The sequence below is a fragment of the Hippocampus zosterae genome, chromosome 14 (assembly GCF_025434085.1).
Source record: "Hippocampus zosterae strain Florida chromosome 14, ASM2543408v3, whole genome shotgun sequence".
Classification (NCBI taxonomy): domain Eukaryota; kingdom Metazoa; phylum Chordata; class Actinopteri; order Syngnathiformes; family Syngnathidae; genus Hippocampus; species Hippocampus zosterae.
In genome coordinates, this window is record NC_067464.1 from 9,692,983 (window position 1) to 9,719,606 (window position 26,624).

General features: G+C 44.8%; 2 long non-coding RNA genes across 2 annotated transcripts; both read left to right on the top strand.

The window, feature by feature from the left end:
- Positions 1 to 5,373: 5,373 nt before the first annotated feature.
- Positions 5,374 to 8,429, top strand: LOC127614938 (uncharacterized). The gene is made up of 2 exons (XR_007966758.1): positions 5,374 to 5,550; positions 6,608 to 8,429. It is a non-coding gene; the product is annotated as an uncharacterized LOC127614938 (long non-coding RNA).
- Positions 8,430 to 16,782: 8,353 nt separating this feature from the next.
- LOC127614935 (uncharacterized) lies at positions 16,783 to 21,206 on the top strand. Its single transcript, XR_007966754.1, has 3 exons — positions 16,783 to 17,845; positions 18,747 to 18,809; positions 19,557 to 21,206. It is a non-coding gene; the product is annotated as an uncharacterized LOC127614935 (long non-coding RNA).
- Positions 21,207 to 26,624: the final 5,418 nt, after the last annotated feature.

Genomic DNA, 26,624 nt, shown 5'->3' on the forward strand with positions numbered 1-26,624 from the left:
GGCCACCCATACCGCCCCCCTCCTACCCAGAATCCCCAAATATTTTTGATTTAATTAAAAGGAAGGGGTTGCATCAATTTCAGCTTCATGGCAAGGAGATGACAGTGCACAAATTGAACGTAAGCATATTCACGCCGCGAGGGGGGTTGCATCCATTAAGCGAGAGGGAAGACAATGGAACACAATTAGCAATATCATGAGAGCAAAAGGGAAAAAAGGGGGCGTGGCCATGAAAATGTTGAGCTGAATCACAAAGTTGCATAGTTATTTATGTGTGTTACAAAGTATTTTGGACTCTTGTCAAAATATGTAGGCCTAACTCCACCTTAAGACCCCCTCCCCTCATGAGACCCATTAATAAGCGGTAAAGACAGATGAGCCTGTCCCATGCCAAGCAGGTTCCCTCAATTGGATTAGTGAAGCTGACATAGCGATGGATAGCTGTCTATGAGCCAAGTGGCCGTTAACTGGACCAATATGCCGATAGGACTTCACACAAAACAGCCTCGGGATCCCACACCAGCAGTCGGCGGTTGTTTGGAGCGCGTTAAAGGTGTGCTGACATGCTAATGAGCAATAAACATATATCAGCAGCAGACTATGTGATTTAATAGCTGACATATTTCATACCGAGTGGCACCTGCAGCCCTTTTGCAGAATTGCTTTTATTGTTGAAACTACTCATATCACCCCCTCGGACGGCCCGGGTGTCGATTGCTGTCACAATGCACTTTATGAATGGGACGAAGCCGCACACTTCTGCCACACGTCCGAGCCAATTGTTGTGATACAGCGACTGATGTCATTGTTCCGTGCGAGGCAATGATGGCCACTGTGGATGTCAGCAATGGACCCCACTGCAACCAAGTGTAGAAATGGGCACGGGTGTGACTAGCTGGTGAAATGTTATCAATCACTGCACGGCCCGGGGGGTGGCAGGAGGGAGCTTTTGGTGTTTGTGTAGCGACTCCCACTCACGCTGATCCATATAAAAAGCAGTGTGATGCATTAGAGCAGATGGGCAAGGGGCCTGGCTCTGGCGTATGACTGACAGCTCATTTGACAATCCCAGGAAAGTGTGCAGGCAACTTCCAATCTAATCTAATGCTGCCGAAGGAAAGGAATTGTGCTGCGAGATTCTGTTCTCATGTTGCGCCTCCGGGACAACACGGCATGAATGGGCGGAATATGAAGTGGATGCGGGACCCCGCCCTCCCAACCTCACCCCCAGTTGAAACGACGTCAACAGAGTCAGACTCTGTCATGGCGACCTCCTGACCTGTGAGGCGCCCCCTCAATCCACTTAGTTGTAGTGAATCAGGTTTCAAGAGAGAAGGGGAAAAAGACATCAGCCCTCTCCCCTCAAAGTCATTTCTGCGGGTAAACAAAAATATTTTGGTGTCATGCATTATCAATCAGCTGTCTCGCGGGGCTTTCCGAACAGGTGATCTTTGTCATTCAATCGCAGGCTCCTTCTGAAATAAGATACCCTTGATCGGAATATCAAGAAAGATCATCTTCTCTTTTGGCTTCTTCATTTTATCCCACACAAGACTTTGACAGGATCTTCCGGTCATGTGAAAAGATACGCACGGCATGAAGGTAACTACCGGTAACTGTATGTCCAAACCTTGACAATGAAAACAAGTGAAAAAGTAATTGCAGATGTCAAATTAATTCCCTTTCGTGATTCTGTTTTTGTTCAGATTATATTTGGTTGGGTTTCCTCGTGTCCCTTTTTTGCCTTTCTTGCTCGGTTTTGTTCTTGTCATCCGGAGCCTTGTGCTGACCAACCAGCTCCCTCAGCCATTTGTAGCTTGTCCAGGTTTTCCTTGTTGTCTCATTACTTTGCTTGAATTTAGTTCTTTGGTTTCCGGCAGTATGTTTTGCGTCGTTGTCACATTGTTGTGTTTTACTGTCATGGGTGTTTGTTTGTTATGTTTTCAGGACTTTGCTTGTGTTTTGTATTTAATTTTTCCAGCGTACCCCTGTGAGGGTTTTTTGTGAGTACGTTTTGTTCAGTACTCCCTGGTTCTCCTGCTTTTTTTTTCCAAAGGATTGTTTTCATTAAATCTTATCTGAATACTGAACCCAATTGGCACTAAATATATCCAAATAGGCGGCCTGGTAGTCCAGTGGTTAGCACGTCGGCTTCACAGTGCAGAGGTACCGGGTTCAATTCCAGCTCCGGCCTCCCTGTGTGGAGTTTGCATGTTCTCCCCGGGCCTGCGTGGGTTTTCTCCGGGTGCTCCGGTTTCCTCCCACATTCCAAAAACATGCGTGGCAGGCTGATTGAACACTCTAAATTGTCCCTAGGTGTGAGTGTGAGTGCTAATGGTTGTTCGTTTCTGTGTGCCCTGCGATTGGCTGGCAACCGATTCAGGGTGTCCCCCGCCTACTGCCTGAAGACGGCTGGGATAGGCCCCAGCATCCCCCGCGACCCTAGTGAGGATCAAGCGGCTCGGAAGATGAATGAATGAATGAATATATCCAAATAATCAAAGGTCATGGAATCTTTCTTAATTAATAGCAGACATTTAGAATGATGTCACCAGAAACCTTTTTAAGCCCAGGAGAGTGAAAGCGCCCAGTGAGTGATTTCACAATAATCAATCACAGATAACCAATCGGGCATTTTTCTGACACTCAATCAGTCCTTTTTACTTTGCCCCATCAATTTTCTCAAAATGGTGACCTGTTTAAAAAAAAAAAAATAATAAAATTATTACATTTGAAATTTGTTAATGCTTCTGCTGCTTAAAGAAACGAAAACTGACTTTCTTTAAAATGACACACACCACAATGTAACGTTTTATCATCAAAACTATATATATATATATATATATATATATATATATATATATATATATATATATATATGTATATATATATGTAAATACTGTATATAGTACATAAAAATATTAAATTAAAATGCATTGCACACTAAAGTTTAATATAATAAAGACCGTACCTAGAACTAAAACTAACTAAAAAGTTAAATACAACTAAACTGTAATCTTCGGCTGTGCTCTTTTGGGGTACCTCTAGAGGGCGCTTGCATGCCACTGGCGGACTTTGAAAATCACCATTCTCAAATCAAAACCATCTACATTCCTTTTTTTACATCTCAAGACACACCAAATCATCTGTGTTTGACTCTCGGACTTTGTGGAGTTGAACGTGAACATAGCGCAAGCTCCTGTTTAATCTCCACCTTTCCCAATTTGGACAAACACTTGCTTCGGCGCCATCCACACTTTAGCTTTTGCGACGTTCACATTTTTCCCCGTTAACGCCGTGGAACCCCCTGTTAGTATTGTCTTGGTGATCATTAAAATTTATGGTAAGCTGACTCCATCCAGCTTGCGAGGCGGCACTGGCATAAGTCATAATTATGTCGTGACACTGTAAGACGGAGTGTCCACACTGGCCCCCTTGCCCAGGCCAGTTAAATGACATAATTAGACCAGTAAGAGGCAAACGCTCCAGATTGGATAAGTTATTAAATGTTTGGATGAACCTTAGCTCCATTTCCCTATCTATTGCTGTCTTCCGCGCTCAACCCCCCCTTGCTCCCTCCCCCTTCTTCCTCCATTAGCCCATTAGCAGTTATATGATACTATATGCTGATGGGGCAGTGGACAGAGAAAGTGGGTAAATTAAGCCTGACCACTGCACGTGTTATGAACTGCTCTTATTAGGAGCCATTGAAGGACACCGCCAGACTTTGAGGGTATTACCGAGGTACATGCAGAGGCCCGTTGGTAAAGATATTTCCGACACAGTGCTTTATAATGATTGAATTCTTTGAGGGCTGCAGTTCCCTCTCGCTATGCCACGAAACTATGGAAAGTAATTGCTCAGTGCCTCAAGCAGGTCAAACCAGCAAACATGTCAAACGTAACCCATCAGATTGCTCAATCTGTCCCCTGTTAAGCTATAATGGAAGGGCGTGCAGTGAGGCTGACAGCGCGCCCGCCGCCGGGCCCTTGAGCCGCCGTGTGTGCGTCGCGCTCCACCAGAGGGTCTCACCAAGCGTGACTGTGTGTTATTCACACTGACGAGTTCCACTGTTCACTGTCACCTCTCATTGCGAGGGGAAATCAGCCTGTGGAGAGAAAGCGGTGTGGCCAGGAGATGGTGGCGGGCAGAGCCGAGGTGGCGGTGAGAGGGGGAGGGCCGGCCTCTGTCGCAAGGACCGGGCGTCACCTACATCAGACCGTATGTCGCTGGCGTCCAGCTGGAACCTCCAATGTCACTATTTGGTAAATTTCACATTTTTCATACATTTGCACTATATGCCTGTCCACATGTGTGAGTGTTGTTTTTTATTTGATTTATTTTTTAAAAATGATTGACCAATCTAAAGTATTGAAAATCGTTTGCTCCCTTTGATGATGCAATGAGAATGTTTTATGCATTTTAAGGGTCTGTTGGAAAATGAAGATTCCGCCCGACGCCAACGATATGAGTAAGCATCAGGAGAGCCCACAGAAAAAGATATTAAGAAGCAGTAAATCAGCCGTCCCCACCATTTTTTTGGTCCATGCACCGGTTTCACGTCACATTTTGACCAACCAGCATGGAAACTAATGAAAACAAATCATTTCATTAACAATATTACTTTCCATCAGACTGAATATCTTTGCAATAATTAGTGGGATCCCTTTGCTTGTTCGAGCCGTACCCATCTTGGTGTAATGGGACACAATTCCCCTCGACTTACTGATGTCCGCCGCACACCGACTGATGCGGCCGAAGCAGATTGTACACGTGCGCCGTGTGCGGAACCCTGCACTTCGCGCAACAGTACAACTAGTAGTGAAAAAAAAAAAGAACGCGACAACAACTAGTTTTGCTGATATTTAAAATGTGAATAGTCAGTGAACGGCAAAACAATGGTGTGGGTGCAAGACACTGTTTCCTCTCTCTGTGACACTCCGCTTCCTCCTTGAAAATTCCACCAGATGTTTGTGGTGCAAATAATATAGCAGAGTATACTATATGTCGAGCCTCAAAACCTGTTGCGGGGTTCCAGTTTTTCCATTGCACTGTGTCAATACATGTGCAAAGCTTAATGGCTTGCTGGGTTGTAGGGATCACCGAATTTTTCGTTTTGGTCAACATTATTCAGGAAAATCCTGCTTCACAAAGATAGGATAATGGAAATGGAAGCAAATCTTTGCTTTTTTTGCTGTGAGTATTTTGAAGGCTTCATGACCACATACGCGAAACATAAAGCGGCTTTTCATGTGATAAAATTGCCTGTAGCAAAAACTGAAGAAAGGATGGGGTCCATTATGCTAAATCGTCTGCTTGTGTGTGCTGGGGAGAGGTTGGTGATGGTGTGTTTTGATTTGTGTGAAGTCTCCAGCAGCAGAACTCAGCAGCATCCAGGCTGGCTCAGCAGGCCCGCAGAGTGTGACACTTCCTGTCCCTGTCTCGTCCTGCAGAGAACCTTGTGACAGCAAAGACCTGGAGCTGAGACGCATCTCTGTTCATCATCACCGCCGCCAAGCACCCTCAGCGGGCAGTGAGACATGGGAGGGGGTAAGGGGAGGGGGGGCTACCGGTTAACTGTGTCACACCACTGTACCCACCCTTCCTCGCCCCATCACCCCTTCTGCCTTTGGCCTTTCTCCAGAGAGGCTACCCTCTCTCTCTCTCTCGCAGCCCCCTGATGGTTTTTGTTCCTGCGAGCAGACAAATGGAGTTGGGCCTCTTACAAGAGAAAATGCCTCAGCTCGTCTGATCTCACTGCCCCGAGGAGCAGCTCGCCTCAAGGGCCAGTGATTGGAAAATTACAGTGCAGTACATATTGTCAGCTTGGACAGGCTCAGCCTTCGGTTGAATGGGCAATTGTACATTTTTAGAACAACAGCCATCAATATCAGAGCGATTGTTTGGGTGAGTTATCTTTGATTGCGGCATGGTTGGAGACAAATGAAAGTAAAATTAACATGCCCTGTCAGAAATTGACAGAGATGGCTAAAGTATTTCCTCTCAGTACTGAAATGCAAGCACAGAGACTTTTGTGAAAAAAGACGACTGATGCATGTCCTGAACTTAAACTAAAGTGGAAAAAGTACAGATGGAAATATAGTTCTGTACAAAAGTCAAAATTAAAACGTGCATTTCTCCCATGAGTTTTGGGCAACTGTTATGCGGTCAGAGCAACGTGTTCCAATAACTTTGCTCATGTGGTCAATTGCGTAACCATGCTAAACTAGTGTCAGAGTTTGGATGAGAATCACAAATCATTCTTGCAATCAACACGACAAGATCACGTAATTCGGCGAATGAGTTGCTGTCACCGTTAATGCTGCGTCCCTCCAAGTCGTCACTTGATGCTTGACTTTTCCTCTCCCTCTATTTTTTTTTTTATATCATGTCAAAAACGGTAACGCGCCTATTTTGAGAAAGGAAGTAATAGATGGTAACTGACATGTGTTTTCAAGTCTTGGGAGTAAAAGTCATCAAAAAAGAAATACCAAGCTGCTTGAAAAATCTTCTCAAGTATAGTAACAAAGCATTTATAGCTTGCAATTTCCCACCACTCCAATTTGCACATGACCGAACCGGCGCTTCGTGATTTGGTCTTTTGTAGGAGAATACCTGTTGCCGCCGCCGAGTGAGACCGCCTGCCTCTGATACTCAAGTGGCTTTGTGATAAGTGATTAGAACTGAAGGAGGGAGAAAGTAAAAAATGAGGGCCTTGTCAGCACACACTCTTCAGATTTGAGGTCAGTCTCGCCCTCTGATTGTGTGTTCTTGTGTGTGGGGGCGCGGGAGGGGGGGGGTGCGAGTGAGAGTTTACTGTCGCCTCATTGAAGCCTCCATCATCACCTGCTGAGGCTTGAGTCCCGTCTATCTGTTTCATCATTCTCCACATGCACCCCCTCTGTCATCCCCCTTTTTTTCTCCCCTGTCCCCTTCTCACTCCCGCCCGCGTGGGTTGCTGCCTGCTCCCTTCGCCCCCCCCCCCCCCCCATGTTCGCAAATCACTTCTTCCCGTGTCAGCAGGTAAATTGTTTTGTCCTCCCGCTCCCCGCTTTCATTACCTTGTGTAAATTAAGCGATATGTCGTCCACCGGTGCGCGCCAGAGCACTCGCCGCGCCAACGCCAAAATCATGAGATTTGGCATAATAAATGAAGACAAACTGGCAGTAGCAGTGCTCCTCTCCATGCGGCTTCGCCTTCATTATTCGCTTAACTTGCCGGAGAAAATGACTTAACCCTGACCCGTGTATTACGTCCCATATTCACTCCAGATAAAAGCCTTTTTACAGCGCACAACAATTTATATTCCAGCAAAGAGGCTGCTTTTCTCTGTCAGTTTTCCAATCTCACCTCCTCAACACACGTCATTAAACTTGTCTTGCCTTCCTGTATTTGTCCATCAGTCCTTCTTTTTACATAAAATCTGGCAGCATTATTCTGGGATTTGATGGCACCCGCTCATTCCCCCCCGAAACGTTTGATTGGAAGAAATATAGCCGGGCTATCTCCTCTCTTCTGTGGAATCATGCACTTGATGAAATGGTGTTCCCCAGCAAAAATAATAAAAACAGACTTGTGCATTACAGCGGGCTCTCAATCTGCCAGCCGGAAAAAAGCCCACCCTGCCTCATGACAGATTTTTATTTATTTTTTATTTAGTTTCTCTCTGCAGATAAATAGAAACGGGTGACCGGGCTGTGAAAGGCCACTCAGAAAGCGAGGGTGGGCTGCAGGCCGGGATAAAATAGCTAAGGTGTGCTCCTGTTACTACCCGAGACGCCCCATCCTTTCCTATCTTTGCCGTAAGCGGAATGGCAAACTGGGGCAACATCTAAACACCCATTTGACGCAATAGAAAGAGTTGTAATTTATAAGCGTGGTGTTTGTAGAAAATTCTGTATGGTGGGGTGGGTGCAGCTCCAATGAGAATGAACCGTACGACATGAAAAGGGTCATTGCGACGATTCCCAGGGTAAAAAGCGCTCGCTCTCCAGAGGTGTCAGCAATACCATGCTCACTTTAACGCGAGAGGTCAGAGTCACTTTACATGAATGTCTTGCTTTCAGTCAGCACACCCCACAGTCAGACGCAGTGTTGTGGTTCTCCAGTTTCCACTGGAGCGTTATTCCAAAAAATGTGGTCGTCCCAGGGCCGCATATTGTTCGGCGGTAATAAGCAAGGCAGGGTGATTTAAGTCTCTCAACTCGAGCGGGCAGGCTCTTGCAACTGCAGTAAAACAAGCGCCCTTAATGTAACACTTCGGGTTTGACACCACAAAATATTTTCAATGGAGCGCAGTATGCGCATCTGTTTGAATATTTATGGATCACTTGTCCGTAGGCATTTTCAAAACAGAACGACTCAATAGTCGGATGCAATTGTGTTGCATGCGGTGCACTTCACCTGCTTTTGATTGGATGCAAAAACATCGGCAAAAGTTTTACATTGTTAGCGTGGCAGCAGAAGAGATGAATTGAGTTTGAACCAAATGTGTTTTCAACACAATTTAGAGGACTAATTTAAATGATCAATTTTTTTCAACAAACCATTGTGCATATCATGTTCAGGATTTTAAAACGCCACTAAAAGCCTGCATGGATGGAGTTTTCTTTCTTTTGAGAATGTCAAAGAGGCGCAAGTACAAATGGGTGTGTGCGCCATTATGGGAGTCAACACAGCCGGTTTGTTTCCTGGCCAATGGAAGTGGGTCCCCACATTCCCTTTAAGTTCAGCGCAGAAGTACAACCAACTTGCTCCATGTGCAAAAAGAATTGCGAGATATTTGCAGATGATTTAAAGCTGGCCGTTGTGAAGTTGCGACTCGGAGACTGCCTTCAACCCACGATCACGCGACCGTGTTGAACAACCGCCTCTCCCCCACTCCTAGCCATAGCTGTGTGGTGCTCTTAAAAATATATTAAAGATGATCATAATAACAATGGGAGTTTGCATTTTCTCCCCGTGCCTGCGTGGGTTTTCTCCGGGGACTCCGGTTTCCTCCCTATTCCAAAAACATGCATGGCAGGCTGATTGCACACTCTAAATTGTCCCCAGGTGTGAGTGTGAGTGCGGATGGTTGTTGGTCTCTGTGTGCCCTGCGATTGGCTGGCAACCGGTTGAGGTTGTCCCCCGCCTACTGCCCCAAGACGGCTGTGATAGGCTCCAGCACGCCCCGCGACCCATGTGACGATAAAGTGGTTCAGAAAATGGATGGATGGATGAATAATAACGTGTTCAATCCATGAAAGTCGACAATCTCCTATAATCTAATCAAATGAGCTACATGAGAAGCATAATGAATACATTGAAGTGAATGCAGTACCATTTTGTATATTTTTTATGTTGGGTCTAAAAGGAGAAGCAAAGGGGCCAACCAAATTAGCCCTCTTGATTATACACAAGAAAAATCCAGAACTTCATACTTCAAAGATGCCAGAAATCAGTGGGCATAAAATTGTCCGTTCTTAAATTGAGCTATACACCATCCATCGTGGATTATAGAAGAAGATTTTGCTGACAAGGATGATAATCAGCTGCAAATGGTGCTCGCTTTATGCTAACAAGCACTGAATAATCAGCCAAAATGAACAGGCTAATCAATTTACCTCGAGTAATTTGCCCCCCGCCCCATCCTCTTTCAGTTTCTACTTCTATTCCTTTTAAGGAATTAAAAGAGACATGCACAGACTGGACATTTGGTCATCTCATTAATTTAAGCGTGGACACCTTTCAAATCGTTGTTTTCTAAAGTTAAAAAATGCAAATGCAAATATGGTCACTACATTCATTCATTCATTCATTCATTCATCTTCCGAGCCGCTTGATCCTCATTAGGGTCGCGGGGGGTGCTGGAGCCTATCCCAGCTGTCTTCGGGCAGTAGGCGGGGGACACCCTGAATCGGTTGCCAGCCAATCGCAGGGCACACAGAAACAAACAACCATTCGCACTCACACTCACACCTAGGGACAATTTAGAGTGTTCAATCAGCCTGCCACGCATGTTTTTGGAATGTGGGAGGAAACCGGCTCACCCGGAGAAAACCCACGCAGGCCCGGGGAGAACATGCAAACTCCACACAGGGAGGCCGGAGTTGGAATCGAACCCGGCACCTCTGCACTGTGAAGCCGACGTGCTAACCACTGGGCATGACACTTACTATTGTAGATTTTAGAATCAACCTTTTCCAAACTTGAATATTATCAATATTTAACTTTTGAACACTTTTATATTTGAAGTTAATCAGAGTCCCTTAAAATGGTGGCTGGTGTACGATGACGATCACTGCCTCATTCACAGGAGCATGTACAATGTACATGCTTGGTGCAACCACATTAGCATATTTATGTTTATTTTTACTTCTCCAGAAAAGATGTCGGCAGTCGACTGGTTAGCATGTCGGCCTCACAGTGCAGAGGTGGAGGGTTCGATTCCAGCTCCGTCCTCCCTCTGTGGAAGTTGCATGTTCTCCCTATGCCTGGGTGGTATTTCTCAGGGTATTTAGGTTTCCTCCGACATTCCAAAAACATGCGTGTCAGGTTAATGGAACACTTCAAATTATGCGTAGGTGTGATTTGTTAGCGTGAATGGTTGTTTGTCTACGTGCGGCCTACGATTGGCTGGCGACCGGTTCAGGGTGTCCTCTGGCATTTTCTAGAGATAACATAAACCCGGCATTTTAACAGGGGTGTCTGGACTTTCTCTATACAGTATTCAGTGCTGTCTTGCGACCAGCGCTTTGATTTGAATAAGACTTAAATCATCGACTACAAACTACTTTAATTAAATGCATATACACATCTTGGTGTTGCGCTCCCTAAGCTGCTCATTCAAAACCAGTTTTGTACAACCTTCACTTAACCTCACTAGTTTCACTAGTTCAGTGCTTTTGTTGATCTGAACATTTCGTATTGTTCATTGTTAAACGCCACAAAAAAAATCTAATGAGACTTGGTTGAGATCGTGCCAGATCCTCATTAGAATGCGAAGAGGCCCGACGGAGAAAGTTCGAGACAAGCAGCTTGCACACAAGTTGTGCAACACTTCCACTTTAAAAAGACAGAGAAAGAATATCAACAAAGAGAGGGAGGAAAAAAAAAACCATCAAAAAATCCAACTCATTTTTTTTCCTGCATGAAAGTTTTCCAAGGTCGTTTCGCCGAGTGCTGTTAGCACAACAGCAGCATACAAATCTGTTTCCTTGTTCTACAAGTCACGGCGCTTTGAGTCTTTAAGCGATCATTATTACCATACAAATAGACAGATCTATTTAACAACCCCCCTTTTTTATCGCATAACACTTATTCTTTAGTGTTGCTTTCCCTGAAAGGCACCGAAATGCCTCCTCCTCTTTTTGGGAAGGGAAATGGTGCGGCAGTTGATAAAGGCTCAGAGCAATAGAAGAAGCAAGGCTGACATCTTCTTAAGAGATGATAGCAGAGCCAAATCAAATAGGATGGAGCAGTCACTCTTCTCCCAGATAGGTAGCTCATTTCTGCCGGCTGAGAGTTTGCATCCCAAGTGGCGCTCTGCCCAGGAAAGATAGCTCACTCTCACCACATTCATTATTTCATTGCCTGCCTCCTCTTTTCACGTCTCAACGGCTCGCTCGATGCTTTCCAGCTTTTAATGAGTGAGCCAGATTTGCTCAAGACTTGATGCGGATCTCGAAATTCTGATTTGGAGACAAAACGTTGAATCGCGAGGGGCTTTTCTTCCATTTGTTGGCGAAGAGGCAAAAATCAATTATTTCTATTAGACAATAGTGATTGCAAATGAATGGGCGGCATTTTGAAACAAAGGCTCCGTGGAAGCAAAGATAAGTGACGGTCTTATCCAGAGGCCTCCCCCCCCACTCCCTCCCTCTAAAGAACTCCCTCCATCTCCCTCCGAGGTAACGTATGTGAGGTGGCTTCATAAGCTGTTTGCAAATAGACTGCCGCAGCAATACTCACACTTTTTCTCCAAATGGTAACATTTTGATTTGCATGTTGTTCACCTATTTCAGAGACAGCGGTTACTACAGTGGACAGCTCATCATGTTATCAGGTTACAGGGTGCTTGCTAAGCGATAACAAAATCATAAACTCTCCTCATTCAGACCGTCAATGAACTAATTTCTAACTTTCCAAACTTAACCAACAGCCAGGCATGACGAGATGAGCCCCGGACCCCACAAGTAGCGTCGACTGTGCACCTGAGGAGCACTTTGCAAGGTCCCTCGTACTCTTGCGCAAGCCCCTTCAAAACGCTTGAATAAAAAGTAACTTCTCTTGCAAGAGGGCTCACTGAAAAGAGGAATTACACGAAAGATAAAGCACTTTATCACCAGTGAAAGCCGAGACAATGGACATTGAGGAATTGGGAAGATGGCAGAAACAATGAATATTAAGTGACCAAGAATCTAAAGCTGCTGACTAAATTGAAACTGTATACCCCGAGGGGGGGAAGCTTTCCAAATTGCTAATTACTGCCTCTGAAAGGACTTTGCTTCTGATATGTTTGCTTGTGAAAGGCGCTCCCTTAATGAAGCAGTGGCTCAAGTTTTTTATTTTAAATTTTAATACTTCCAGTCTCAGGCTTTCAGGGCTCTCTCCGGACTGCCTCCCAAGCCAGAACAATGGAGCGCCCTCGAGCCCGGTTCCCCCACAGGGCCGAGGACAGGAGGCCCGCGGCTGCGCACTGAGGGACTAGCTCAGCCCGCTGAAATATGGCGGCGACAGATAAGGTGGCAGCGGCACATGGAGGCTCGCTCCCAGGGGCCCAAGGGGAAATTTGCAGTTATTAAAAGGAAGATGAAAGAGATTAAATGGCTTTTGTACTCATTTTCACACACTTTTCTTTTTAGATTATTTGCCTGTTCGTCGACTCAGAGATGGCAAGAGTGCTAAATTACTTTTTTTTTGTACCCCTCCCCTTTTTTTGGTTCAACACACCGGCTTTAAGAGGCAGTGAGCCATCGCTGAGAGATGTCATACATGAGACTCGCTTTTGTTTTAAAAGGTGCTGGGGAAAGAGATTTACTCTAATCTCATAATCTACAGCTAATGACACATTTTACATGGTTTGAGAATGTGTTTTACACGTATCCGGAATACTGGCCTTCCTGGTGGTGCGTGACCAACTAAAGAGAACGACAATATTCAGTGTTAATTGTGCACCTGCTTATGGTTTGATTTTAAATATGTACAGTATATCGACCTCGTTCCGGGAAAATCTCATAAAGACAGACTTAGACCGCTCCATCCCACAAAATACCTCGGATTGGTCAAATACTTTCATGATTCAGCCCTGTGCAAAAAATAAAATGAAATAAAAATCTCAACAATGTAAGGATTACAGAAGCAGTAAAATAAATTCTGTGGAGTGTGACAAACTTTTAATGTCTGGAATTTGGTGCTTTGTTGAATTCATTGATACATTTTATGATCTTGATAAGTATTGGAGATATTTTCCTCTTTTAAAGCACAAATTACGTGTTATGCAAAGGGTTTGAAGGGAAATGACTTTTTTTTGAGGGGGTTGTTATTTTTCAAAACCGAACCTTGACAAATATACAGTAGTTGTTATTTGAAGTTGTCCAAATTCAACGGGCAGAACTTTATTTTGGCCTAAATCAAGCCATCAACTGTGCCAATATTAAAACTGTAAAATAATACAGAGCAGATCATTTCTTGTTAACCCTCTTCACTGTTCTCATGAAGCCAGCCAGCTTCACGAGAACAGTGTTGCACCATAAAACATGTTTTGATCCTTTTGCATTCACAATCTCATGATGTTATAGAGCCCTGACAGTAAAGCTGAAGTTGAACGTTCATCACAGCCAATTTTGGCTTTTGCAAGCGTGCATGATTGGCTGAGCAGCAATGCAGAAGTGCGTCTGACAGCCGCGCCGAAAACAACACAAGACGGCCCGCATCTTGTTGGTGAGTGCACAAACATCATCTCTGACATTTTCCACAAAGCTACCGTCACATCTGTGACTTTAAAAAAAAATAAATGTATAACCTGTCCTGTTTGGCTGCTTGGTCATGCAGGATGGTGGATATGTGTGCCCTTTTATGCCAGAATAGTTTTGCTGTGCGACGGGGAGGATCTGATATACTCCCTGTGTGGTTATTTGTATTGTGGGGAATATATTTCAGAAATGCATGAGGACAGAATGATGTTTGGGAGGACGGAGAAAAATTAGAACGCCGCTAAAAAGAACAGAAGAATAACAAAGTAACAACAGGATATAATGACAATAAACGTTACGTAAGAGCTGGATTTTATCTGTACTCTGCATCCAGAGAAGGCAGTGCTACGCCCTGTTCGGAAGTGATGTGACAAGCCAGCAAATAGGACAGGACAAGGATACTCAGCCAGGAAGTGCTGCTAGCATGGAGTGGAAGTGGCAGTATGATGTCAATCATCATTGTAAAGAATTTTTATGCGAGTGAAAAGAACAGTGCAAAACTATAAGGGCTAGTGCAGCGGTCCCCAACTAGTTTTTGCATCGCGGAGAGAGAAAGCGTGTCCTTGCTCATCTCGCTCACATTACACAAGAAGTTAAAAGCGTCTGTTATGGAATGGAAACGGAGCCCGCGGCCTTCCAGGATGCAGCATCCGTCTACGTCGAAGAGCAGGTTTAATGGGCAGAATGATAGAGGGAGGCGGATGGAGATCCACGACTGGAAAAGAAAGATCTCAGTGGAGTCCATGCCGTGGCGAGATCGTGTCAGAGAGGTTGTCATATGCTGTAACTCCTAAAGAATCTTCTCCGAGTTTTGTCAGTTAGATATCATACCTTCTACCTAGTGGAAGCAAAAAGTAGCCTTTAAAATTGTTTGTGTTTAAAGTGTGTGCTTAAAGAAGTGTTTAAAAAAACTGCCAAAGTTGGGGCAAGTTGTGTGTGTGCATGCGGTTTGGAGGTGGTGATGAGCGGGTGGGGGGTGGGGTGTTGGGTCAAGTTCATTTGCGAAACTACCCCCAAGCAATCAAACAAGGAGCTGTTAATTTGCTCCATATCGTTGCTCCTTAACAGGCTGCTTGTCAATATTCAGTGTGTCCTTAACTAAACCTCTCCCGACCCCTCCCAAAAAAATGTATCGCACTCATGCCGCTCCACTTTAAAGTATCGAGTTGACATTAAAAATGAATGATGGAGCCTCTTCATCCTCATCTCTTATAGCTGAAATGATCACCAGGGAGGGATCTTTGATCGTTTTGCCTTCCGGCATCTGCCAACTCATTATTTCCTTTCCAGAAATGTTGTCACAAATAAATAAGTGACTTGCTATGCTATTGATTTGTTTTGAGATGAAGTCCTTTCTCAAGCTTTTGTAATTAATGCTGCGCCTGTGCCAGTGTCCCGACATGCAATCCGTCGTGTGAATGTTATTAGGTGGCACAGATTGACATGATGCGATCGCTTAAAATCCACATCGAACCGGTTATTGTGTCTTTGTGACACTTTGCGAGAATGAAAATCAGCGATTATATTTAGTTAAGATGAATACTAACGGGAATCATAATTCAATGTTCAGCACTTAGGCAGTTTCTGATTCATGTAAATAAAAAAAACATTCAATTTCATACAAGTGAGACAAAAGGAAGACGATCCATCCTTCATTTTTGATGCCGCTTGTACTCATGGATCATGGCTGGGCTACAGATCTGATTCAAACCCCAAACTTCAGATCATATCATTACAATCTTTCCAAATGTATTGTTTTGATCATTCATCAAGGTCGTTTTTCAAAGACATGCCTGTTTATGGACCGAGAGTCTTGTAATCAAAACGACCGCAGCAGAGTTTTAGTTTGATGACGATATCATTAGCTGATTGTTGTCTTAAAAAAAAAATCTTTAGACAAAGTGTTTTTTGGTTTGCAGTAATGGGACAAGGCACAAGGCTTTACATCTTGTGGTTTAATTCGTGCCGACCTCCCGAGCCCCTAAACGGTACTTGTTTTCTTACTTTATGGAAAAATCAATAGCCGTCTTGACAGAAAACAGCTCCGGAGAAGAAATAAATGGGACCGGCATAGCCCGCTGTCAATCATTTCTCACTTATACGACGCCAAAGCTCTTGATTGCTGCTCAGTAGACTGGCCACACTGATGCGAGGGCCGAGCGGCTTTAATGGTTCCGTCCAGGCGGAGGTGAACCATTCGGAAGAACGCTGCAAGCGATGAGGGGTTGACAGTGGTACAACAGCAGTATTTATAATCCTACAGTGTACGCTCCATCTGATGCCATTGTGAAAATGTCTTTTGAAGCACTCAGATTCCGTTGGTCTCTGTTCATTCCATTAACCTTTGTTGTGTGCTGGCTTCAAACGTGCTTCTCCTCAAGGTCACCCCCCCAACCCCCCTGATGCGCATGCACACACGCACACACACAGCAGAGCCTTCAGCCACCCGAGTGCAAGGCAAGCAGATGTCGGCGGCTCCATTTTGGCTCCATCGCTGAGGCGGGCGCAGCCTGCTGGGCCACGGGGCCACCTGGCACCCCGGCTGGCCCGCAAGTGGGCCTCACCTGTGGGTCAGACGCCACGCATGATGTGAGGTCGGGGCGACTCCCACCCTGCCACCAGGAGGGAGCGCAACGATGCGGCTGTTTGCGGGCCCTCCGTTTTGCTGTAATTTATTTTTTGCAAACTCCTTAAGGAGTTTGCAAAGCTGCCCGCCGTTTGCTCAAGTTAATTTTCATAAATCTCTGAGTCTAATCCAATTACTGCAGCTCGGGGAAGGAGGGATAACCTTATAATCAGACACCCATGGAAGAGGGCATGGATTTGGGTTGCGGTGGCTTGTTTGAAGAGCCCGCAGATCCATTATCAGCGTTGTGTTCCCTTCTGTCCGTGCTTCCGCTTTATTCCTCAGCAGAATGAGCCCAGCTCAATAAATGGCGGCCAGTCTGTAATCTCTGAGCAAACTAGCCGACCTCTCCCAGGAGCTGAGGATTATTTCCTAATGATTAGCGCTCATCTGGATACTGTTTTTGCCCGACTTCTTTGCCTTGTATCGAGACAATGGGGCCATGGGGGGGATAAGTTTAGGTCCAAAACACTTAGATGCCATTTTCTTCTTTGCCCTTGCCTTTGTTTCTTTGTGGACTTATGGCATTTCAGCTCATTAGGACTTATTTGTTTTGATGAGGCATAATCCGTTACGGAGTAATTTATAGCCGGGTGGCTGTCAGTGCATCCTTTTAGATATCCTTTGACTTCTATACGAGACACCGCCCATGCTATTTTAAAATGTTTCTCAGCTCTACTTCAGAGGTCAAAGAGAAAAAAGGGTTTCTTTTGGTCCCCACGAATCATAACAATCTCACATGGCCCTCCAAGTGACATCATATCTCATGACATCTTTTGGTGTGGATACCAATTCCTAAAGTGTGGCTATTGTCAATCGTCTCTAAAGTTCCACGAATACATTCTAAGAAAATATGACAAAGACCCATCCGTTACTTTGGTCATATGATATCTTTGCATGCTTTAAACTACAGCACCCAAGGCCAAAGCCAGCTAGGTTTGCTTGTTTTAGCGCTAATTGCGTCCTGTGATGATGCTGTGCTGCAGCTGCTAGCCAGTGTGATGCTTCCAGAGTTGCGGTACAGATGCGCCGTGGCCTGGGGAGTCAGTCTGGAAAGGGCCAGACATGGTCCAGATTCCCCGGAGAGGCCTGCACCCGTTCACATCTGTCTCTTGTGCTGAAGATGCAGGACCATCTGGCTAGGAAGATGTGCAGACTGGACGGGCGTCTTTCCTGATCTCGCCGTTGCTGGCAGGCGTGTGCAATATGGCAATGCAATGGATCAGCACATATAGGACCCTCAATCCTCGAGTGCTTTGCAAGGTCAGTGGTGGTGAAAAGCATGTAAAATGCAAGCCAGTAAAGAAGATCTACTGTCCCCTTCAGATGCATCACATCTTTTTTTTTCATTTTACACCGTGTACCACCTCAGAAAATGGCAAGCGCTCTAAGTCAGTGGCCCCCAAACCACCGGTCCACGGACTGGTGCAGGGCAAATGGATGGATGCCGCGGTTGCTCGACATTTGGTTAGAAAATTCATATTGAGCTTCGGTTACATTATCTTCACTAGCATCTCTGATTGCTCCGTGACCTTGGAGCGTCTGGAAGGTCACAGAGCAAGTCATCCGAGGTGTGAGTTAGGCAGAGACACCGGTGTTGCCCGGAGGTGCAGCGATGAGCAGTCCGGTCAACACGTAGCAGATGTTGTCCAGTTGCTGTGTGTGCAAGCAGCCTCTGCATGCGTGGGGCACGCCCAGAGGGAGGGGCGGCGAATGCGTTTCACTCTGCTGTCATCCTCCACAACGGCAGCCCGATTTAGATTGGAGCTGACAGCGGAGGATATTCAATTAGATTGTGCATGTCACTCGGTGGCTTGGATCAGAGTCGCTTGCTTTTGCCTTTGTGTTTGCCATCCTGGCGAGGGATCACATGGCGAGCTCTGTGCCTTTATTGCCACTTCCATTTATGTCGACCTCCAGCTCCAGACGACTACTATATTGTTATTATTGATTGCTACATGTTCACTATTGGCTTGACGGGGCACATGCGCATTTTTGGCTGACCATTGTTCACTTTTCAGATGCTATGATATCGTTTGACCTAAGCACCCTTTGGGTTTAGAAATACGCATTTAAACAGAATCACCGGCCTGTAATGCCACCAATGATAAAGAAACAGGTCAGTGTCCCCATTCATGCCATGTGTTTGCTCTCCTCTTTGCAGTGAAACAAGCAGTACCCCCAAGCAGTGACGCGGGACTTTTCAACGACGATAAAGGCAGGCAAGGTAACTTCCTTACAGTCGTTCGAATCAGACAACCGTCTGTCAAATTTGAACAGAACTTTGCTCATTTCGAGTCCAGCAAAAGCGGGCGGTTTTGCTCCAACGGGCTGTTTGCTGGGCAACCAGGCGACTCTAATAAGACGTTGTCATGTCGTGTTAATGAGCGCTGAAGCCTTTGCTAATCTCATTAGCCCCGGTGGGGCCAGTCGGCCTCTGATTTAACAGTTGTCACTACACCTTGACTATGAGAGGCATGCTGCCTGCTCCAGCTCCGCTGACTGACAGGTCTGAGAGGAGCCTCCCGTCTTGGGACTAAACTAGTGCTGTCTACTTATCGGAGTAATTAACTCACAAATGCACGAGGCTCTGTTGTACTTACTAACATGTGGGGCGCTAGCAGTTTCATCCGCTGCCTTTTTTCCCCAACTAATGCCGTAAGCGGCATTTTCACAAGTTATTTGGTCGTATGTGTTTGTGATATTTAAGTTGACATCATATCACGGTGCGGTTACTACATTTACCTGGAAAAAGTGAATTTAACTGAACATATTGTACATGCAATGTCCAAATAAATTATTCTGAGAACTCAATTAGGAAATGAGAAGGTATGAAACATGTTTGCTTTGTGCTTCTGTGGGGTTATATAATACCTGAATGTAGCATGCTAGCAGACAAAAGACAACAATATACAGGAACATGCTCACATATGTAACATCTACCGTGCCCTTTTGCGTGCGTGCGTGTGTGCAGGTGATGATGAACAGAGCGACTGGTTCTTCGAGGGCGACTTGCAGCAGTCTTGTCCTGCATTTGCAAGCAGCTCCCATCACAATTCCAGAGATGATCACTTGTGCCCTTAAGCCGCCTTTCTGTAGCCTGAACGGCTAACTCGGAGAGGTTGTGCACCATCGTTTTGGCTCTCTCAGACGGCTCAATATATCCTGACTGGGAAAATCCCAAATAACTCAAATTCTATTTTGGTCATTGTTAGTTTTGTAGTAGGTGTGAGTATATGTACAGTACATTGTATTAATTTCAGTTGCTTTTCTGCCATATGTCTGGCCATTTTCTGTTTTTTAAGGGGCCACTAAGCATCATATTCTGCCCTCTGTTGCAGGCTGTCGTTCATGTTTAAACTGTTTGCCCCGCCCTGCTGGCACAAGCATCAACAGGAATAGGCTTCTCAGTAGGGTACATTAACGTGTTGTTCAATTCACTGCCTACATGAAATAATATTTTTCTTTCAGAATGCATAATCTTACATCGGCTGAGACATCTTCCTCATTATCAACAATACAGACCAACGATTTTTTGATTGTTTTTCTTCGTCTTACTCAAATCTTATTCTCTTTATTATTCTGTCTCTTTTAGTTGCAGACATATTTAATTAAAGGTGCAATTCTGTATTTCCTTACCATTCCCCCCTAGTTCGCAACATGTAAACATCACTGACAATTTCAATATTAATTAGGAGCCTCTGTCCCCTCGTAACAGGATGTCCTATTGGCAAATTGTCCAAAAGCTCTCCTCTCTGCCCTATGTTGAACCTCAGCCATTCTGTCGAACGTGGTCGTTGACGACTTGGTCGAATCTTCTCGCAGGCCTATTGGAGAAACAATTCATTCTTTTCGGATGAAGCTCGATATATTGATGAACATGGACTCCCTTAAATGCATCCACTCCAGTGTGCAGATCGCTGTTAATTAGAGAAATCCACCGTATGTTAACACCATTACTTTGTGTGCTTTTTCTCTCATTTAAGACGAACAGATGCCAGATGGTCTTTAATTCTCTACATGGTTTGACGTGGTGTTTATTGCTGCATGACTTTGATAATTTATGAATAAGTGATGCTGAAAGTCAGTGGCATCCCGTCAGGGCCAGCAAGGCCTTCTCTGCTGGCCTAAACATTCTCAGAAAAGTAAATTTATTCAATTTACTTTTCTGAGAATATTCCGAGAATGTTATTTTCATAAATATGTCAACAAAATTATTCTCTGTATTCTTTATGTCATATTATTTCCACTTAGTCGAGTGGCTCTCAATGTTATTTAAAATAACATTGAAAGCCACTCGATAAATAACTTATTTATTATGGTAGAGTTTTTAACCAATCATATTTCAGATAGCTTGTGTTGCCAGGTAAACTAAACTTGCTCGGGGACTTCAGATTAAACAGAGCAGGCCCCTGTGCACTGTAAATGAACGGACACAGTCAGTTTGCAATAGCCAATCAGATCACGAGTCTGCGTACGGGGCCAGCTCGAAGGGTTGACGTCGACACTGGACGTGCGGGTTCGGTGATTGGATTAGCACCTGCTACAGGGAGCTGTTGTTGCATTTTGACCCAAAATGGCCGAAGGCGAAGACGTTGATCTGGTTGCAGGACTACTTTGCACCAATTTTCAAGACGGACCTTCCACTGGATTTACCAATTTAAGTTGTTTTACCAAGGCAGAGCACGGCTGGGCACTTACAAGCTACGGTGCGTTTAAAAACGTTTGGGGACGCTCGCGTAGATCTGCAGCTCATTGAACAGGCACTACATTGGTAAGTAAATGAATTTTATTTTACATTTCTTGTTATTTTATTTTGTTAGTATTAATGCTCACGAAATAAAATGACAAAGATACAAAAATGTATCAAATAAATCAGCTCACCTGCATCTTATAATGACGCATTGTAGTCAGCTTTGTGCACTCGTTCAATCTCAGCTGCTCAACATTTTCAGTTATTTGCTGTTGTATAGCCTATTCTCAAAATGCAAATGATCAGTTCATTTTATTTTCAAAGAATAGTTTATTTTGTTATTGTGTGGTTGGTGTCTTATATGAAACTGCGACATTGCGCAATTTTGGACAGACGTGTTTATGATCACACAGCGTAATTTGGGTGGCATTTTATTTAGTATTTTTAAAATCTTTTTATTTTTGACAATATCTGTCAATTTAGTTTCCTGCTCTTAACTGTGAGTGCATACTTGATGGTTTTAAATAATTTCAGGAGCATTTAAGATATCCTTTAAGTGCTGCCTGACGAGCCGCTATTGTGTTAATGTATGTGACGCCACTGAAGGCCTAAGGTTGAAATGCACGGCCCCTGCTGAAAGTACAGGCTGCTACAGTGAGCGAGACTTTTCTTGCGACCAGTAATGACGTCATATTGGCAATTCATTAATTTATGCTGATTCTGGGTAACGTGCTTGGAACGTGTTCAGAGTCTTTTTCTGTGTTGAATTTGACTAACTCTAAATCAGCGGTGCCCAAACTTTTTGGATCGAAGATCTACTTTTCGATCAACTAACCTCACGGGATCTACCCTTACCGGCGCGCGCACGCACACACACACACACAAATTTAAGATTTACCTGCTTTATTTTATTTTTTAAATATTTTTTTTTGTGAAAATGAGACTGATTAGTGTGCAGTGTATATTAACACAAAAAATATATTACTAACATGTACAAAGACACACAAATGGTTGTTTGTTTTTTTTCTTCTCGACACTCCTCGGATCTACTTGGGACCTGTCTTAGATCTACCGGTAGATCAGGATCTACCTAATGGGCACCCCTGCTCTAAATGATTTAGACTAGAGAGCAGATTTTGCAAGTAGATGTAGCGAAAGTTTAGTTGCATTTGTATGGTTGTCTTGTCTCAGCCTGAAGTCTGAGCTGGCAGTTGTCAGCTCCAGAGAAACACTTGGATGTATCGAACACTTTAATTCAAAAGTTTTCAAGGTCAGCGTAGCAAAATGCAATTGTTGTAATGCTACACGGTGCAAAAAAAAAAAGTTTCTCTTCAAGATGTTTGTGAAAGCATCACATGGCTCCCAGTCATACCGGGAACTGTTGCATGTGAATGGGGGCGGAAGGCCCCTATGGCCTCACAACTGCGGGACTACTGATTGCCTATTTATGGCGGGCGCATTCTTAATTTGGTTTCACACACACTTTTACTCTCTCCTCCCCGCTCTGGGGTTATTTCCCAAAGCGCTCCTTGATGAGGGGCAAATACACGAGTGCTATGAAAAGCCCCTGACTTCTTAGGGCGTTCTTCTCCAAACAGATTCTTTCTTCTCCACCTGAAAGGTTCCTTCAGTTTCCAGTTTGAGCCATTGTGAATACTAATTTCTCTGTGTTAAAAAGCCCTCATATCCCTGCCGTGCTCTCATTTGAATGGCAGACTCAGGGGAGACCTCTTAATTCCTTTATAGTGGGATTCAAGACCCTTCACTTCAAAAAGTATAAATCATACTCCCAAATGAACGAGGGAGAGGGAGGGACTGGTTAGAGGGGCTTGTGATGTGTCCCGCCGGATGGCGCCAGCTAAATCGGTCTCCCCGAGCTGCTCAAATCCACTCTCCAGCGAGGTGGCTTCTTCCATCCACATGACCCAGCTCGGCGCATGCACGTGGCACCCGCTTACTACCATTTGCTTTACTGCCCCTGCCCCACCCCCCACCCCTCCAAAAAAAAAACAGAACTACGTCGCAAAGCTGTAATCGCCAATGGCCGCCATAAACAAACTCTCAACGACCTCCTTTGTTTTTTCCGAAATTCCATTTCTTTTGGGGATCTTACCCCCGTGCGCACTTGATGGATTTTAGACCCTCGAGGGCAGACAGAAAAGTGTTTAGCCTCTGGGCCGAGTGTACGAATTAATCTTGTGCTGCATCCACGCCGAAACGACATTATATTAATAAAAGCTGTCATCTCCTGTTTGGCGCGGGGTGACGGCAACAGCGGGAGATTGGATGTTAAGTGATGACGGCTAAAATGGGCTTGTGTGCCGCTTACCCTCGCCTCAGAGCGGGACTTGCCTGAAAACGCTGCGCGGGATTGCTGGGTAATGCTCGGGCCGCTTCGCACCTGAGCAGCTTCTCTCTATTGACTTATTTTACGCGGCGAGATAAATCATAGTCCCGTCCCCCCTCCTTTCCTCGCTTTCATTTTAATTGTGAGATCTCGGTGTCAGCAGTTAGTATATTGGTGTGAGTGGCCTATTGATTATTGATTTGGAAGCCATTGACTTTGTTCCCTGGAGACTCTAATCCTTTCTGATTCATTTGAATAGCTCTATTAATCTTGAGATCCTGCTCACACCTGAAGCGCCGTGTACCCTGATGAAAATAGATCGTCATTTTGCGCTCCTTTTTTGATTCATTCTTTTTAATTGATATATTTGCTTTTGGATGTGGACGCCAAAATTGCAATTGACCCGCTGTCACCGATCTTTTAGTCAGCACCCTCGGGGATCGCTACTCCTTTAAGAAGTGTCTCGTATGACCTGAAAACAATCCATCTCAGTTTTTTTTAACTCTGTGTCCTTGTGTCTTTCAGAGAATTTAGCTGTTGTTTAATTGCTCGTATGACCAAGGGCTTTTCGAGAAGCTCTGGGGCACCTGAGCAAGAATGACTATGGAATCCGCCGCCCTCTGCACAAAAATTGAAAAACAATGGCGAAGCAAAGATATTGCAAAATGATAAACAACTTTCCTGAACGAACTTCACATCCCAGCAAACTCCGGTGAAAAGATGCACTACACCCTGAACTAGTCGCGAGTCACTCACAGGGCACGCACAACCATTCACACCCACATCATCATTGAGTGGGAACCGATCCCACACTGCCCATTCGCACGTCATGCGAGTGTACCACTACACTTTCAGCAACTGCGAGGGTTTCCGATTTTGTCATTGAGATGGACAATATCAACCGTCACTCGGGTCTCCTGACTACCAACAAGCCTCCCTTAAAGCTTGTATGGGGCTCTACGTAAGGGATTCCCGACCCTCTGTCATTGCAGTTTTTAAAGCCGTGCCGTTGTACCGTATTTTTCGGACTATAGGTCACATTTGTTTATGACTTGCTGCATTGTTTTGTTGTTTTTTTTCCCCCATGTCACTGAGTTTCTAATTTCCTAATGTTCTCTGCACTTCTTCTAGATACTTTAGATGAAATGAATAAACATACTGGCGGCCCGGTAGTCCAGTGGTTAGCACGTCGGCTTCACAGTGCAGAGGTGCCGGGTTCGATTCCAGCTCCGGCCTCCCTGTGTGGAGTTTGCATGTTCTCCCCGGGCCTGCGTGGGTTTTCTCCGGGTGCTCCGGTTTCCTCCCACATTCCAAAAAAACCATGTGGCAGGCTGATTGAACACTCTAAATTGTCCCGAGGTGTGAGTGTGAGAGCGAATGGTTGTTCGTTTCTGTGTGCCCTGCGATTGGCTGGCAACTGATTCAGGGTGTCCCCCGCCTACTGCCCGAAGACAGCTGGGTTAGGCTCCAGCACCCCCCGCGACCCTAGTGAGGATCAAGCGGCTCGGAAGATGAATGAATGAATGAATAAACATACTCATATCAAAGAACAGGTATTTCGATACTTACAAAAGAATCAAAATGCATGCATAAAAATCCTCTTCACAAAGCCAGCTTATGCTTTTTCTCCTCGGCATGATGCTAATTGTCAATTATGGACTGTGGGTGGTCGAATAATTCTGGACCATGCCCCATTCCTCTTCGGCCCAATTGTAATAAAGGGAAAGAGTGAGGGACAGACCACAGCACTTTTGCATAAATCTATCTGGATTACTTTTAATACTTGGGCGTGATCCTGTGAAATAATAGGACGTTTAAACAGGCATCGATTTTCGAATAAAAAAGTTAGTTTGCAAAGATTTACTGTTGGGAGTTGAATGGCTGAGCTCTTTATCAGAGGTGCAAATGGCTGGTTATGTGCTGTCCGACAGAGGTACGATTGAGGGATCAATAGCCGCGTGATTTACTAACTGGAGTACAGGTGATCAATAAGTATAAAAGTAAATGAAATATGCATTAGTGGGATTTTATTAGAGTGGGGTAGCAGACAGGGAATAACGGTCAGGTCATTTATTTTTATATCTATTGATTATACAAGTTAGAGACTCAAAGGGAGCACTTGCACGACTCTCGACACCACGCGCCTGCGTGCCCCGGGTGTGATTTATGGGTGCTGAGGTCATGGAACTCGCTGCCTGTCAACAGGCTGCCCTTATCGGGCCTTATTGGAGCACACGCCTGGTGGGGATGCTTCTGCGTTCTCAAATAAGCCAAAGGGGTGAATGAGAATGTGTGTCATCCTGCCATCAGTCATCTCTCTATTGGTGTTTTGAAATTTGGATCCCCCCCCCCCCAAAAAAAAATTCTCCTTAAACATTGCAAGCATTAACTGTATCGAAAATACTGTCGCGCAGCAGTGAAAAGTGCCGTGTGTTGTGAAAAAACTAGATCAGTGGTTCTCAAACTTTTAACACCAAATATGAAATATGAAAAAAAAAAAAAAGAACAGTAATTGCTAAGCAGGCCTATCAGGAAGTAGCATGGCTGATCCATTGCTATTAGCACTCTGAATCACTGCGCCAACCCCATTACTATTGGATTCGCCTTCTGACATTATAGTGACACCTCTCCGGAATATTTTTCATTTTGAGGTGCAGCCACGCCATAGCGTTCCGTCGTCGCGCCCTTACGGCATATACTGTACACGATGAATGGGTTCATCGACGGTGTGCTTTGCTAAGTGCTGTTTGAAAAGGCCCGAACTCCAACCTTCCCCGAAGCACATCCAGGAGTTTTATCTTCTCTTGACTGGTCATAATCTTCCTCTGGTACCAAAGCTAACTACCGGAAGCCTTTGAATAATCGGGACATGAGGCAGCCGTGGCAGGGATGACAACTAGCAGTGTTACGATCAGGGTTTTAAAATGCCGGCACTGATCATCCATGTGATTAGTTGATCCGGATATTGATCCCGATCACAGAGATTCTGTGTCAAAATTGCT